This window comes from Rousettus aegyptiacus, unplaced genomic scaffold (genome assembly GCF_014176215.1).
Source record: "Rousettus aegyptiacus isolate mRouAeg1 unplaced genomic scaffold, mRouAeg1.p scaffold_m13_p_15, whole genome shotgun sequence".
Taxonomy (NCBI): Eukaryota; Metazoa; Chordata; class Mammalia; order Chiroptera; family Pteropodidae; genus Rousettus; species Rousettus aegyptiacus.
Genome location: NW_023416290.1, coordinates 56916385 through 56930217, shown reverse-complemented (window position 1 = coordinate 56930217; position 13833 = coordinate 56916385). Strand labels below are relative to the sequence as shown.

General features: G+C 51.0%; 1 pseudogene; it reads left to right on the top strand.

Moving 5' to 3' along the window:
• The first annotated feature begins 12476 nt into the window (after nt 1-12476).
• On the top strand, nt 12477-12595 carry LOC118612156 (annotated as a pseudogene).
• The last annotated feature ends 1238 nt before the right edge of the window (nt 12596-13833 follow it).

Here is a 13833-nt window from a genome sequence, read left to right as displayed (position 1 = left end):
CTTTAGCATAGACCATGAAGGCGGGCGGATAGTCGAGGCTCGGGGAATTTTCCACAGGCCTTGAAGAGCAGTCCAAGTTATAAAAAGAATGTTCATGTTTAAAAATTAAATGTTTGGTTTAAATATTTAATTGCTACATTTTTCCCCTTGCCTGGTTGTTAATTCAGTACTAAAACAGAAGAGGACTTGATTTATAGCCCCTGACATTGGCCTCCAAGGCTTCCTGAATAGACCCTCTCGATTCTTTCTTCAGAGCAATGATCATTTTAATAGGTCAGTATTTTCTCAGCATCTAGTCTATTCCCGTCATCAGGATAAGCACTGTAAACTTGTCAACTCATTTCCCCTTAACCTTAACTCTGCAAAGAAACCATAATCCCCATTTTACCAGTGAAAAGACTAAGGTTCAGAGAGGTTAAGCTACTTTGACCAAGATGAACCCAGCCAGCCAGTGAGAGAATGGGAAGTGGGCGATTAACGCGGGTCTGTCTGACATCAAAGTCATTATCAATTCTACTGACAACCATAGGTCAGGAAATCAGCTTTCAAAACGTCAGGATGAGGGACCGGACTGTAGCATCCGTGGGGTACCCTGTTTGGTCTCCTCACCAGTTTCTCTAGGGATTTACAGGAATCTGATTAGAGTCCAACAAGGTACTTGCAAAAGATGAAAGACTGCAAGATTAAAACGAGTCCTTGTTATAAATCCTGCACAGCAATGACAGGCATTTTGAAATAGCACTTAAAGACACCTCATCAGGAGAGTAATGAGATATTTATTGTTTTTAAGATTTACTGGCATTTTCTAATAAATGCCAGAATTGACATCCGTCGGTGTGGGTGTAGGATTCTGCCAGAATGATAAGCCCGAACACTCCTCTTAGCATTTAAGAGCAAAACATGAATGCAGGTTGCAGCTCACAGGCTGAGCTCTGTCTGGTTGCTCTGTGGGTCCTTGTGAGGGGAGGAGGGTAGCGCCTGCCAACTTCGAAGTTTTCAATGTCAGACCAGGGAGGAACCTGAGAACTCTTCTCGACTAGCCTCCTATCGCACGAAGGGTAAAATGAGGACCAGAGAAGGGAAGGAACTTGCCCAAGGTCACACAGCAAGTTGCGGGTGAATGGTGAGCTCTAACCTGGGGTCCCTGGCTCCCCGCGCAGAACCCGTTGACTCTGCAATGCCGCTTCTGGAACATGCACTTCCTAGTGCCCATGTCTCCTGCGTTTGGTTGAATTTTTCAAATTTGTAGGGTTTCTTCTAAGCCCTTCAAAAACAAAAGGAAGTATTTCCCAGGGAAGATTGATTGACAAGAAAGTGCAAGTGGATCCTGGCACGAGCCAAGGAGCAGGGGGCAGAAGTGAGGCCTCTCGGCAGACTAAGAGGGAGGGAGAGTCAGGTCGGGCTGGGGACCCACCTTGGAGACGGCAGTCCACCCACACCCGTGGGACGACAGCAGTCCCACAGAGTCTCTGCAGCTCCAGAATCCCAGAATCCAAAGAGGAGACGACTGTTTGCCTGATGGCCGTGCCCAAAAGCCCTCCCCAACAGGGCCTAAACAGTTTACACATGAATTCGTGCAAGGATGTCTTAGAGTAATGGATGTTATGATTCCCATCACTCACACACACACACACACACACACACACACACTCAGCGTTAGCCCTCTGCTTGCACGGGGCAACTTGCCTAGGTTACGGGTTTAGGTTCTTTCTTTAAGAGAGTGAGAAGATTTGGAGGACTTATATTTTAACCCCTACCTGCCCCTAAATCGTGATGAGACTTTGACAGTTCTCTGGCTAGGTATTCTTGTTCTTCATCTGTTAAATAAGTAGGTTGGACTAAACGGATGAGAAAGATGTCATCTGTCCATGAGCTCTTGTTAGCGACAGCAGACCCAGCTCACAGTTTACTGCCTACCCAGAAACCACCCTCCCCACTTTGTCTCTTGCTGACAGACCCACATTTTGCTAGGATGGCCGCACTCCGGGCCCAGGTGATGACCCAGATGACTCCCATGATCCTTGGCCAGATACTCACTTTCTAAGACTCCCTTGCAGCTAGGGAGTGGCCTTTAAATTCAGTTCTAATGAAGGGAACGGAAAGCAAAGTCTGAGGACGGCCGGCTCGCTGCGCGCCTTCGCCCTGCCTCCAGTGTGCTCCTGATCCCCAGAGCAAATGCGGACACCTTGGGAAAATCAGGAGGCAACACACATGAAGAGAAGGCAAAGGCCGGTAGAGGCACAAGTTAAAAAGAGTCGGAGCCCCCGATAACACGGCCGAGCTGCCTGGCCAACCCCAGAAATGCCTCCCTCGGGACCTCCTGTTAAGTAAACATGACCTGTCCCTTTAGCCGAAGCAACTGCTAGCTGATGGCCGCGTGAGCCGCACAAACGCCAACATCTGTTTGCTTCGCTTGGGGCTGGAACTGTACCCATCGCTGTGGCCACGGTGATTATCCCACGCTGATCAGAAGCTCTTATCAGGAGCTACATGTGTCTTTGAGTAATGAGAAGCGGTCAAATGCATTGCTTTGTAATAAACGCAAGTTTGTTTGGTAGACAGAAATCTTTCCAAACATGGAGCTCCTGTCAGAGGAAGGGAAATACCACGAGAATCCTGAGTGGAGAGAGAAAGGAAGGCTGCCGTTACGGGGCCAGGCACTGTTTGTTGGCCGTATGCATTCGCCTTTGAGCATTCACTCTGTGCTTGGCACTGATCGAGGGGTTCAGGAAGGACCTCACTGAGGAAGCAACATTTCAGCTGACCCCTGGAGGGTAAATAAGAGTTGGCCTGCAACGGAGAAGGGAATGGAAGGTTTCAGAGAGAGGGAAGAATTACATCCAGTCCTCAAGACAATCCTGTGCTATGTACGTGAAAAGAGATCGTCGTTTCCATTCGAGTCAGTCAGTGTAGGCTAGGATATGCCACGGTAACAAGCAACCCAGAAATCTTTAAAGGTTTAAAGCCAAAAAATAAAAAAAAAAATTTTTAAAAAGGTGTATTTCTCACTCATTCTCATATATTCATCGCAGGTGGAGTGGGGCTCTCTGCAGGAATCCAGGCTGATGGAGGCTCCAACTAGATCGATGCTCCCACTGTCAGAGACGAGGGAAAGACTACCTAGCAAGCCATGTACTGGCTCTTTAAAACCTTTCACCCAGAAGGGACAAACATCACTTTTAGAAACACTTTCACTGGTCAAAGAAAATCACATGGCCACAAGTATAATCCCCCTGTATGAAGGAACATCAAAGATGGGTGATCGAGGACATATTTCACGACACCGCCGTACAGAAGAAAAAGCAGAGTCTTAAAGAGATTATTTGTTCAAGGCCCCTCAGCTAGGGGGTGGCAGAGCAGGGACTTGAAATGAGTTCCTAACTGTAAATCGAGAGAACTTTCCACTACGACTAGAGATGAGAGGAAACGTGTACGAGGCTCGGAAAGGCTACAGCAGGTCGAGGGTGCCCAGGGGGAACCCACACTTCCTGTGCACTCCGGACTCTGGGCTGGTCACCATCGGCAAACAGATACGCACAGCGCCCCCTCGGAGGCGCTTACCACCGGCCAGGGCAGTCGGCGGGGCAGAGTCCGGCCTCCGGCCCTGCCCTCACCGCACGGAGACGTGCAGCTCCCCTTGAACCTACTGCCTTGAAACTCACAGACATCTGTGGGTCTCCGCTGCCAAGATGGGCCCCTCGCCCCCTCCACGGGCACCTTCTCCTTGGAACGGCAGGCTCCTGGTTTTCCCAGCACAGAAGGCTGCTGTCGCCACCTCGGCTTGTTCCCAGTGTGGTTCCCAGCTTCGCACCTCCTCGGAGGTGAGATACTACTTCACTTTCTTAGATCCTAGCAGCATCTTTCTGGTCCCTGTCCCCGATCCAAGTCCAAGACTAGGTAGCAGTCACACTGCTTTAGACATGTGTGAGGGTTACAAGCCGAGATCTTGGCTAATCTCCACGATTATGGCGATTATGGCAGTAAGTTGTCCCCGGCCCTAAATGCAGTGAAGTACAATCGAAATACCTAAGGAAGCCCAGACAGACCTTCAGTGATCCTATTAAGATAGCACAAAGGGTATTAAAAAGCTATTTAAATAAATCCTGTCACTGAAATAAACACAACATTGGACCTTGCAGCATCTGGGTAGCAAATTCTAAGGGCTCTGCCTGCAGCAGAATACACCCAGTCTGAGCCCTTCTCCTCACCGCCACCAAACCACGGGGCCCGGCCGCCGTCATCTCTCCAGGGGATGCCTGCGATAGCGTCCCAGCTGGCCCTCCTGTCTCTGCCCCCCGTTAGTCAGTTCTCCGCGTGGATTCGGAACCCCGCTCAGAGCGTGCGTCTGCCACTCTCCTGCCCGCGGTTCCTGCCCCCTTCGCAGTGGAAGCTGCAGTCAGAACAGCCTGCCGGTCTCTGACAGCTCGTCCCTGGGGGCCGTCTGGCCTCCTCCCACGACACCCCAGCCACACCGGCCTCCTGGAGGCCCTGGAACCATCCAGACGCTGCGTGTCAGTGCCCAGGCGCCGCCATCCTTCTCTGTGGCACTTCCTACCCGTGCCCGGCACATCCCCTCACCTCTAGGCCTTTGTCTTCTCTGGGGCAGAGGGAGGTGGGAACCTGTCCCCTTTCTTAACACTGAACCACGGTCCCCAGCCAGCCCTGTCCTGTACTCCCTCCCCTTTCTTTGCTCCATCTTTCTCCACAGCACTTGTCACCGGGCGACAAAGACTGCACCTGTTGCTACGTGGTTCATTACCTCTCCCGTCCGCTTGAGCAAAGGCCCCGTGAGGACAGGCTCATGTGTCCGAGTCTGTTCACTGCTGGAATAACACCGTTCAGGAACAGAGTCTGATGCACGGAAGGAGCGCAGTCGAAATTTGTGTAATACAGGAATTGTGTGACATCCTATGGCAGTCAGCGTAGCCGTGAACCTTCCTGAGCCTGGAAAGAAACAATACTGAGATCTCTCCACCAACATGAAGCACAGGCTTCGGAGGGAAACAGAGCTGGGTTCAAATCCCGACTCTGCCCCTGGCCGCCTCTGAGGCACCATCACACACGGTACTTTGTGAGACAAAAAGGAGATCACGCCTGCGGAGCCTTTAACACAGTGTCTGGACCGGCGCACACATCTGAGAATCGGCAGCGGCTTTTCTTAATTACCGCATGATGACATGTGGAGGCCACGCGGCCACGGCGAGGAGCGAGGGGACCACCTCTGCCTCGTTCGCCAGCCAAGCGCCTGCTGTGGCAACTCGGTCTGCAGCCCTTGAACCTCAAACTTTGCCTCCTCAAAGTTACAAATGATTATACAACACAGATCTTCAGAGACTCAGTCAAATAGTCAAAACCACAAGGTTAAACTTCAAACATCACGGATTCCTGAAATATTAATTAATGTTGGAAAAAGAAATAGCACAGTGGAAAATGATGAAACAGACTTGGCAAAGATCTGTAGAATTACAGAATTTCCACTGGCAAGGGCCACATGGAATGTCCATCCTTGACCCCAATGGTCCACCAGGGCCTGGACTCTGTGAGGTCTGCCAGCCCCACAACCCAGCGAGCGACCGTGCCCTTGAACTATGTGCCCCAGATACCCGGCCTCAGGACCCAGTAGGCAAAGGATCATGGGTGAGACAGGGTAGAGGACTGCGAGCTTGCCCTGCACAGAGTCCCTGATGTGGATCAAAATAAACAGGAGCTCGTTAAATCTCTATTTCTTACTTCCGGTTAAGCCCTCACTACTTGTAGGGTGCAAGGCCCCTGGATTTCATCCCAGTTCACAGGGTACAACTGGATTTATAGTCACCACTCAACTTCAGATCAGACGCATTTGCAAAACCTGCCCTGGACCAGGCCCGACAGGGGAGGAGACCCCCAGACCAGCTGCCACCCCGTGCACACAGCACCCCAACCGCAGCCCTTGAGCCCTGCCCACTCGGCAGCCGCTCACCTAGACTGCATCAGACCTTGTGCCCTTCCGCGAGTTGGCCCAGCGCCCGCGTGCCCAGCAAGGCTGTGTCTGTTCTGTCACGGCCATGTCAGGGTTTTCAGAGGCACGACTGAGGCCATCAGATCAGTGTCCAGGTCAGGCGTGAGGCTCACGGCACTGCACATAAGCTTCAGGGCCAGACACCGCCCCCCGCCTCCCCGGCTGTGCACTGGCCCTGTCCTTGCTGGCTTTGTGTCTGAGACAAATCGAGCACCCTCCCCACTTCCTCACCAGGGAAGGCAGTGGGTGCTAAATGGCATTCAGGGCCGTTAGGAAGAACAGAAACAGTGTATACAAAAGCCTGGTCCACAGGGGCCACTGATGAGTTGTAGCATTTCTGTTACCTTCTGAAACACCCCTTCATTCACTCTGCCTGTCTCCACCTTGTACCTGGAATACTGCAGAATTCTCCCAATGGGCATCCTGCCTGAGTCCTAACCCTTCTCATCCTTCCCCCAGCGCGGCCAAAGAGACGTCGCCAAGACACAAGCATGCCACTTCCTAGCGTAAATCTCACCATCGTTTCAGAAGAACTTACTGTGCACACGAACGTCAAGAATTCATCTCCTGAATGCTTTCCAAGGGCTTGCCTTAACGGACCACTGCGCCTTGCCGCCATCCCAACTTCCTCCGCAGAGTCTCTGATTCCAGGAGCATCCACTGAGCACTCCGCCGGTGGGAGGTACCGTGCCAGGTGCTGGGCACGCAGAAGAGAAGACAGTAAATCCCCTGTCGCCTAAGTGTGAGACAGTCTATGCAGAGAAGTCAGCAGGTAAATGTCAAGGAGCCCTGAGGCATCACACCTGTAACAGAGAAGAAGCACAAAGGAGGGGTTGGTCAATTTGCCACGGGAAGGGTCTTAAGGCAATGCTCTGTGGTTGTGGATAACAGGTAAGCCCCTACTTGAGAAAGCAAGAGACTCATCAGCAAGGTGAGTCTTCCTCTAAGAGAATCAGCTTTTAATTAAAGGGAACCTATAAAGCGAATGAGATTAAAAGTGCTTTGTTGTTCAGATGCTGGGCTATAAAACATTTTATGATATGCTGATAAGGAAACATAACCAAACAAAGCTTCTGCCCTAAACATTGACTAAGTGAGTGAACGTGAAGGTCTCAGGTAGGATTTAACCACAATCTGTTATTGATCCAAAGTAGAAAATGGCCTCCTCGCCCTTCCCTTTCCTCTCCTCAGAGAGTGATACCACTGTCACAGTTCTTAGCTGCAGGACAGGAGCTGGCTCTCATCGGTAAAGCAGGGAAGAAGCTGTTAAAGGGTTTGAGGTGAATAATCATTACGACGGGAAAAACAGTAACTTCGCAGAGGAGAAACCTGGAAGCCACCACCTGAACCACAAAATTAAAGAAACGTCATGAGAAATGGGACGAATGGACGTCACCTGCCGCCTACGTCTGCGGCATCCCCCCTGAGAACGCCCGACGGGGCTGCGCTCGTAGGGGACATCAGGCACACCCCAAACTGCGACGTCTCTACATAAATGAGATGCCTGTTGGTACCCTTACCAACAGTCAAGGTCACGACAGAAAAGGAAACGCTGAGGGACCGCAGTGGACTGAGGGAGACCAAGTATGAAGAGGGTTCCGAGGCTGGCCCCGGGCCATAGTGACATTTTCCTGTTTTGCTCTACAGCACATTAGTAGTTGACCTGGTGACACCTGATTAAGGTCTGTAGGTTGGAGTGACAGGGCTGGATCAGTGCAAATTCCCTGATTTTGATCATTCTACTGGGTGATCTCGGAAAACGCAGACGGGAGAGCGGGGTAGCTCAGAGACTCGCAGGGGGAGCTGTGGAGCGGACCAGAGCTCCGGCTTCTGGCTTCCGGCTTCCGGGAGCGACGTCCACATGGCCCTGGTCAGGCAGGCTTCCACTCCCGCGCTGCGACGATGTTCCGCGGTGTGTGCGCCGCTGGGAACCGCTGGCGCCAAGGCAAGGAACTTCTGCACCGCGACCCTTCCAAACCTGGGGGCTCCTGCCTCCGCCTTCTGCAGCAAAATGGGTCGCCCCCGGAGTGAGGTTTTTCCTGTTCCTCGCTTCCAAGTCCCATCCCTCGTGCAGGTGCTGATGACCAGCGCCGCTGGTTGCAAGTGCAGACGGTCCGAGTCCTTGCTGCAAGGGAGGCTGTCACTTTGACACTTCCGGTTTCTACACTGGGGATGGGAAACTCAGATGACAAGAAAACCCCACAAACACAGAGAGGGTGCTAGGAAATCAAAAAACCAGACTGATGTCTACAAGAAAGCCAAGGACTCTTTTGCAGTCAAATTATTCAATTACAGAGTCAGTCTTTTCCCACCTAACTTATAAATCTTTATATTTCTATGGCTGTCAAAGTTTGAAAAATATGTTTTAGTTTACTTTGGAAAGTCATAAAGTATGGCTAAGGTAAGAGGCAACGATAGTTCATAAATTCTTCTTACTGTTATTCACTCTGGGTATACCTGAACTCAAGCTCGCCCAGTTTAAAATAAACCCTTTTTTCCTTCTTCTCCAGATGCTTGTTCTCCAAGCACTATAAAATCTATTAGTGGCTGTGATTTTTGAGGCTTTTGAAGTAGACATTACAATTCATTTTCTTCTCTCTGCAGAAGTTTCCAACACGTTCGAATCAAATAAAAATGCTTTTGGCCGTCTCTCAACCTGAAGCGATGCAGAGTCCTGTCCATATTTCAACAACACACTAGAGCCGCGAAGAGAGAGATGAGTAGGTGTTTCTGCACAGAACGGACGGGGAGGTCAGTGGCTTTAACCTGCAGTGTCGCTAAGAATTGCCCATTGTGTTTGCTAAAACCCCAATTCCCGAGCTCTAGCCCCCAGAGTGACTCGGCAAGAACACGCTGGGCTCCGGTTTCTGCACTACAGCAAAGTCCGCGAGTGGCCCCCAGGCTACCTGCGCAGAAGATGTGTGCAGAACGCACCTGAGAACCCCTGCCGGAAGGGGCGGGACTGCAGCAGATAAGGCAAGGGGTGAGGGTCACTCTGGTGCCTTTAAGGAGTTGCACGCGGTTAAGACCGGGGTGCCAGGGAGGCGAGGTGGAGATTGAGGCTAGGGAGGAATGGGGCTCCTCCGTGTGACTGGCAAAAGTGACCCTGCACAGAAAAAAGATGGAAAAAGTGCTTTTGCACTAACCTCTGTCAGTCAGCCAGCCTGTGGAAACCGCACCTTCAGGTCCCTTTTTAAATTTTTATTTATTTATGCACGTATTTATATGTGCCACCTTTAGTGTCCAGCTCTATCCATCACAGCCTCCCAGGAGGGGGGGGGGGGTCCCCTCTCCCAACAGTTCGGATGCCAGATCCTGGGCCGTTTCTCTCTCATTCCTCAGCCCCCACGTTGTGACAGACGTGTGTGTATCTGGCTGATTCTGAGTCAAAAGCCTCTCTCCCTCGCAGCCCTCTGCGGCTCTCCCTCCCTGGATCGATGGGATTAGTGATGGCTGATTTAATTAGTCCAGTTGCAGCCTCGCTTTATTACTTTCTCGTTTACAGTGAGATAATGGGGAGTAAGCAAAAGGGACCTGCCGTTACCTCGGGAGCTGGCAAGGCTGGAGGATGCCAGTTCTCGACTCAGCCGCTACCCTTACCTCGAGGCGGACGAGGGAAGCTGTTGCCTTCCGGAGAAACCCAGGATGTGTGACAGTTTGTGGAGTCCAGTGGGCAGCTGGGTCTGATGGGCTGGACCTCCATGCTCCCTTTGTAGGCGGTCTGTCTCTGCCAATTTCTGTGTGACCAGGGGCAGGTCACTGACCTTGCCGGCTAGACTTCCAGGCCTGACTCTGCCCTTGAATCCCCTCTGCAGAGTTCCTCCATCATGACAGACAGGTGCTAGCCCAGCGACTGTGACTCCTGTCCAGTGGGGCCCAGCAGCTCACCTCTGCAGATAGCGTGTAGGGGATCCTGGTGCACGCTGGCATGGAGAAGCCTGAACTGGACGTGCGTGCAGCCCTTGGCCCCAGTGGACCATGTGAACTCATTCCTGACGCTCACCTTCGTGGGTAAAGGTGATAAGTAAATAGACAATTGCAATCTTGTGCACTGAATGCTAAGATGCACAAAGTATGGAAGGACCCCGAGGAAGGAGGGTTCAACTCAGACTTGGGGTCAGGGATTCTCCCTGAGACTCAAGAGGCGAACAGGGGTTAGTCTGCCAGAGAGGAGGGAACGCCACGCCAGCAAGACGAAGCCAACGCAGTTCCCCAAAACAGGGCCACGTGCCACCGTGGGAGATCATGTTAGAAAGAACCTTAGTCTTTTATTTCAAGAGTTATGAATTTATTTTCATGTGAATTAGAAAAAAATTTTACACACGAACGCGTCTGGTGCATCAAAGCCAAGACTTCACAAGTATCGTGGCTCCACTTCTGAAGTAAACTTAGAAACAAATACTAGCTAACTAGTGGGGCAGGCGGGATGTGCAGACGGCAGAATCGTGACGGCGACGCCTGAGCGGCTCACCGAAGGCAGGGAGGTGTGGGCCGGCCCGGGGCACGGGCACGCTACCCGCAACTTCGACTGGCAGAACCGTGAACTGAGTGTGGGGAAGGGTCCGGACGCCTTAGGAGGAGCCGCATGGCGCAGAACCGCGAGCACCCGCCAAACAGCCTGGGGTGTCTCCTGGGGCGGAATGTCAGGGACAGGACCGTCCAGGAGGCTGTCAGGACATGGGTTTGAGCGAATGGGACACTCAGTCCCAGTTTTCAAAGGTCTTGAGACATGCCCGCGGGCTCAAACAGCCGGAGATGTGAATGAAGATAAACATACGGGCACATGCAGGGTAGCCTGACGGTGAAGAACTACAAACGAGCCAAACGTAGGACAAAAGATTAAGCACACTGTGGCAGACCCGCGCTTAAAGGACGCGGCCGTCAGAATCGTCTTCACAACATACGAAAATACATATAAAGTTACGTAATTTCTACCGTGTATAGTATTGTATTTTTTAATTTCATTTTTTTTTATTCAGGGAGAAAGTTATTTTCAAAAAGAAAAGACGTTTTCACCCAGATGGTGCTGAAAGTGAGGAAAGAAGCCGTTGCCCGCCCCACCCCCAACACGAAGCCAAAGGAAAGGCTGTGACGGGCGGGAAGGTGGGACTCAGAGGCGTCACCAAACAGCCACCCGTCACCTACAGCCCAGCAGATGAGACACAGTGGCTCTCAAGGCGGCCCAAATCCAAGAGGCGCTGCCACCGGGGGAAACAAGCTCAGCGACACTACTCCGTCACCGAACTCCACGGACGACGGGGTCAGGCACGAAGGTCAAAGACGACCACATGTTCTCACACTCACTGGGGACGTCCGGTCAGTAAGCGCCAGATCAAACAGGCCGTGACAAAGCTCCAGGACCCTGACTGGCCAAGGTCAATGCCTTGACTGGCTCTGATGGAGAAGAGAGGTTCGTTCCATCGAGCCCAGACTGTGATGCGATGCCTCAGATGTCCCCATCAAAACTGGGCTCGTCTAGCCTGATTCAGTCACCGCCACACAAAGAAAGAGGAAGTCACTGAGGACTCTTTGTTGCTTCCACCTGTAATAATCTCCCCAGGAAAGAGAAAAAAAAAGAAGAAGAAGAAGAACAGATCCTCTGACTAATTTAAAAACTCAGGATGTGTTCTAATTCCCTTTCTAGTCACTCCCCTTCTGTCTCCTGCCGGCTGAGCGCTATTGCAAGGAGCTGGGCTTTTCTCCCTGTAATCCTGGCTTATCGTTATCAATAATGGTTTGTCAGAACTACTTAGGAATCAAAACGGGGGCCATGGAACAGGAGGATTTTTGATCAGGCCCCATCGTCTTGTGCAAATGAATTTTCAAGGTGGTGGGAGCAGAGGGAGGGGAAGAGAGAGAAAATAAAATTTCAATAAAGGGGAAAAAACTATTTCCTTTATACTGCAGCTAATTATTTTAATTACCTGATCCTGTTTAAGCAATGCAGTAAGATGGACTTAAGGCTGGTATTTGCATTTGGCTAATGCTGTCCTTTGCCTCCTATTCATTAGTTGAAGCACAGTATCTCAGGGAGGGGCCCACAGGGTCACGTGGTCCAACCTTGCACTCCGCAGAAGGGCAAAGCTCAGTTCTGGGTTGGGTCAGAACATAACAGAGGAAGGAGCACAAAGACCAGAATGAGGGGAACAACTGAGATGCAGTGAAAACTATCACATGGTTTGCAATGACGCAGCCTTCCAATATTTCTTCGCCATGTGACCTTCAGTAAGCATCTTATTGCCACTGAGACTCAGCTCTGCACATGGGAATGGGGATAACTTTACCCGCTGCGTGAATGTCTGAAAAACACTGAACAGGTCCTGGGCATGTGCTCACATCTCAACATAAGCCACCCACTGTACAAAGCATGTGGCTCGTACATGTCACACATTGCTACATGCTGAACACGAGGCCGGAGTTGCTTTTATCAACCCTTTGTTACAGAGCAACAGAGCAAAAGTTACAAAGCTAGGAAGTGGTCTATGGTCATGTCACCCTGAACAAGCCCAAACACATCTGATCTCGGAAGCTCAGCAGGGCCGGGCCTGGTTAGTACTTGGATGGGAGACCACCTAGGAAGACCAGGTGCTGTAGGCGTAAAAAATTTTAAAAATGTGGGATTGTAAGCTGACAAGGTCCTTGCAGTCTGTGAGGTCAACCAAGGGTTGCCTCGCCTAAAATAAAATAAAATAAAGAATTTTTTTAAAAGGTAGGAAGTGGCAGAGTCAAAATTCAGACCCAATTCACAAAATCAGGAATTGGAGCTGTTACATACTCTTATACCCTGACCACCTCCACAAGACTTGCTTCTTTATACTTTTAAAATCAGCAGTGAAAGCACTACAGAACTGCCAAGTGTTCCCAGTTTAAAGAATTACTATTTTCTTCCACATATCCAAAGCGGTTGGGGTCTTTCGCAGGTTCAAAATCTATCTGAGTCAGCAGTTTCATCTCTAGAATGCGTTCTTTGCTAAGCGAGAACTCAGGCTCATTTCAAGTGGTTCCTAAAGGTCGTTCGTTCTAGCTCTGAGCATCCGGATCGTGTGATTGCCTTGGTGTAGCCAACACCTCGCTGGTCTTCTGTGTGAAGTGGAAGCTGTAACGTAAAGATGACCCCTGGACCAGGCTTCAAGAGCCCCTTCCTATCACCAGCTCCACCACTTACAACCCTCATGACCTTGGACATGCTCGTTGGCCTTGCCGGACTTCACAACCACAAAATTAAAACTGATACGCAAATGAGAACAAAACAGTACTGCCCCCGGGTATCCTTGTCAGATACTGACGAATTCAGATGGGAAATCCAAGGCCCCCGAGTCCAGCGGTCACAGACTCAAATGCCTACAGGCGTTGGGCAGATGACACAGCCGGGGGAACAAATGCCATGCGAGCCTCAGGCAGCAGTGGGGGCGGGAGTGGACGAAGGACTCTGCTGAGCTCCGGCCATGTGCAAAATGTAGGCTCAGGACTTCCCGGTTTCTCCCATCACCAACGGACGGCAGAAATGTCATTTTTTAGGAAATCTTTTCTGAGTTTTAAACGCTGGCAATTAACTCAAATTATTCTGGGTACTTTTTGGCCAAAGAGACATTTACGATGGCTGGATTTGGCCTTTACCCAATGGTTCACGAACTTTGACTCTAACCCGTCTCCCTCCCATCCCAGATAACGTCACTGAGGCTCTGCGAGGTGAATGGCGTGGCCTGTCACCCAGTCCTGGCCCCTCCCTACCACCTGGCTACTGCTGCTTTGATTCTCTGGAGTGGACTGGAAAAGGAAGATTATAAATTCAACGTGACCAGCAGCTAAACTCAGGTCCCCCTCTTCCACCCTGG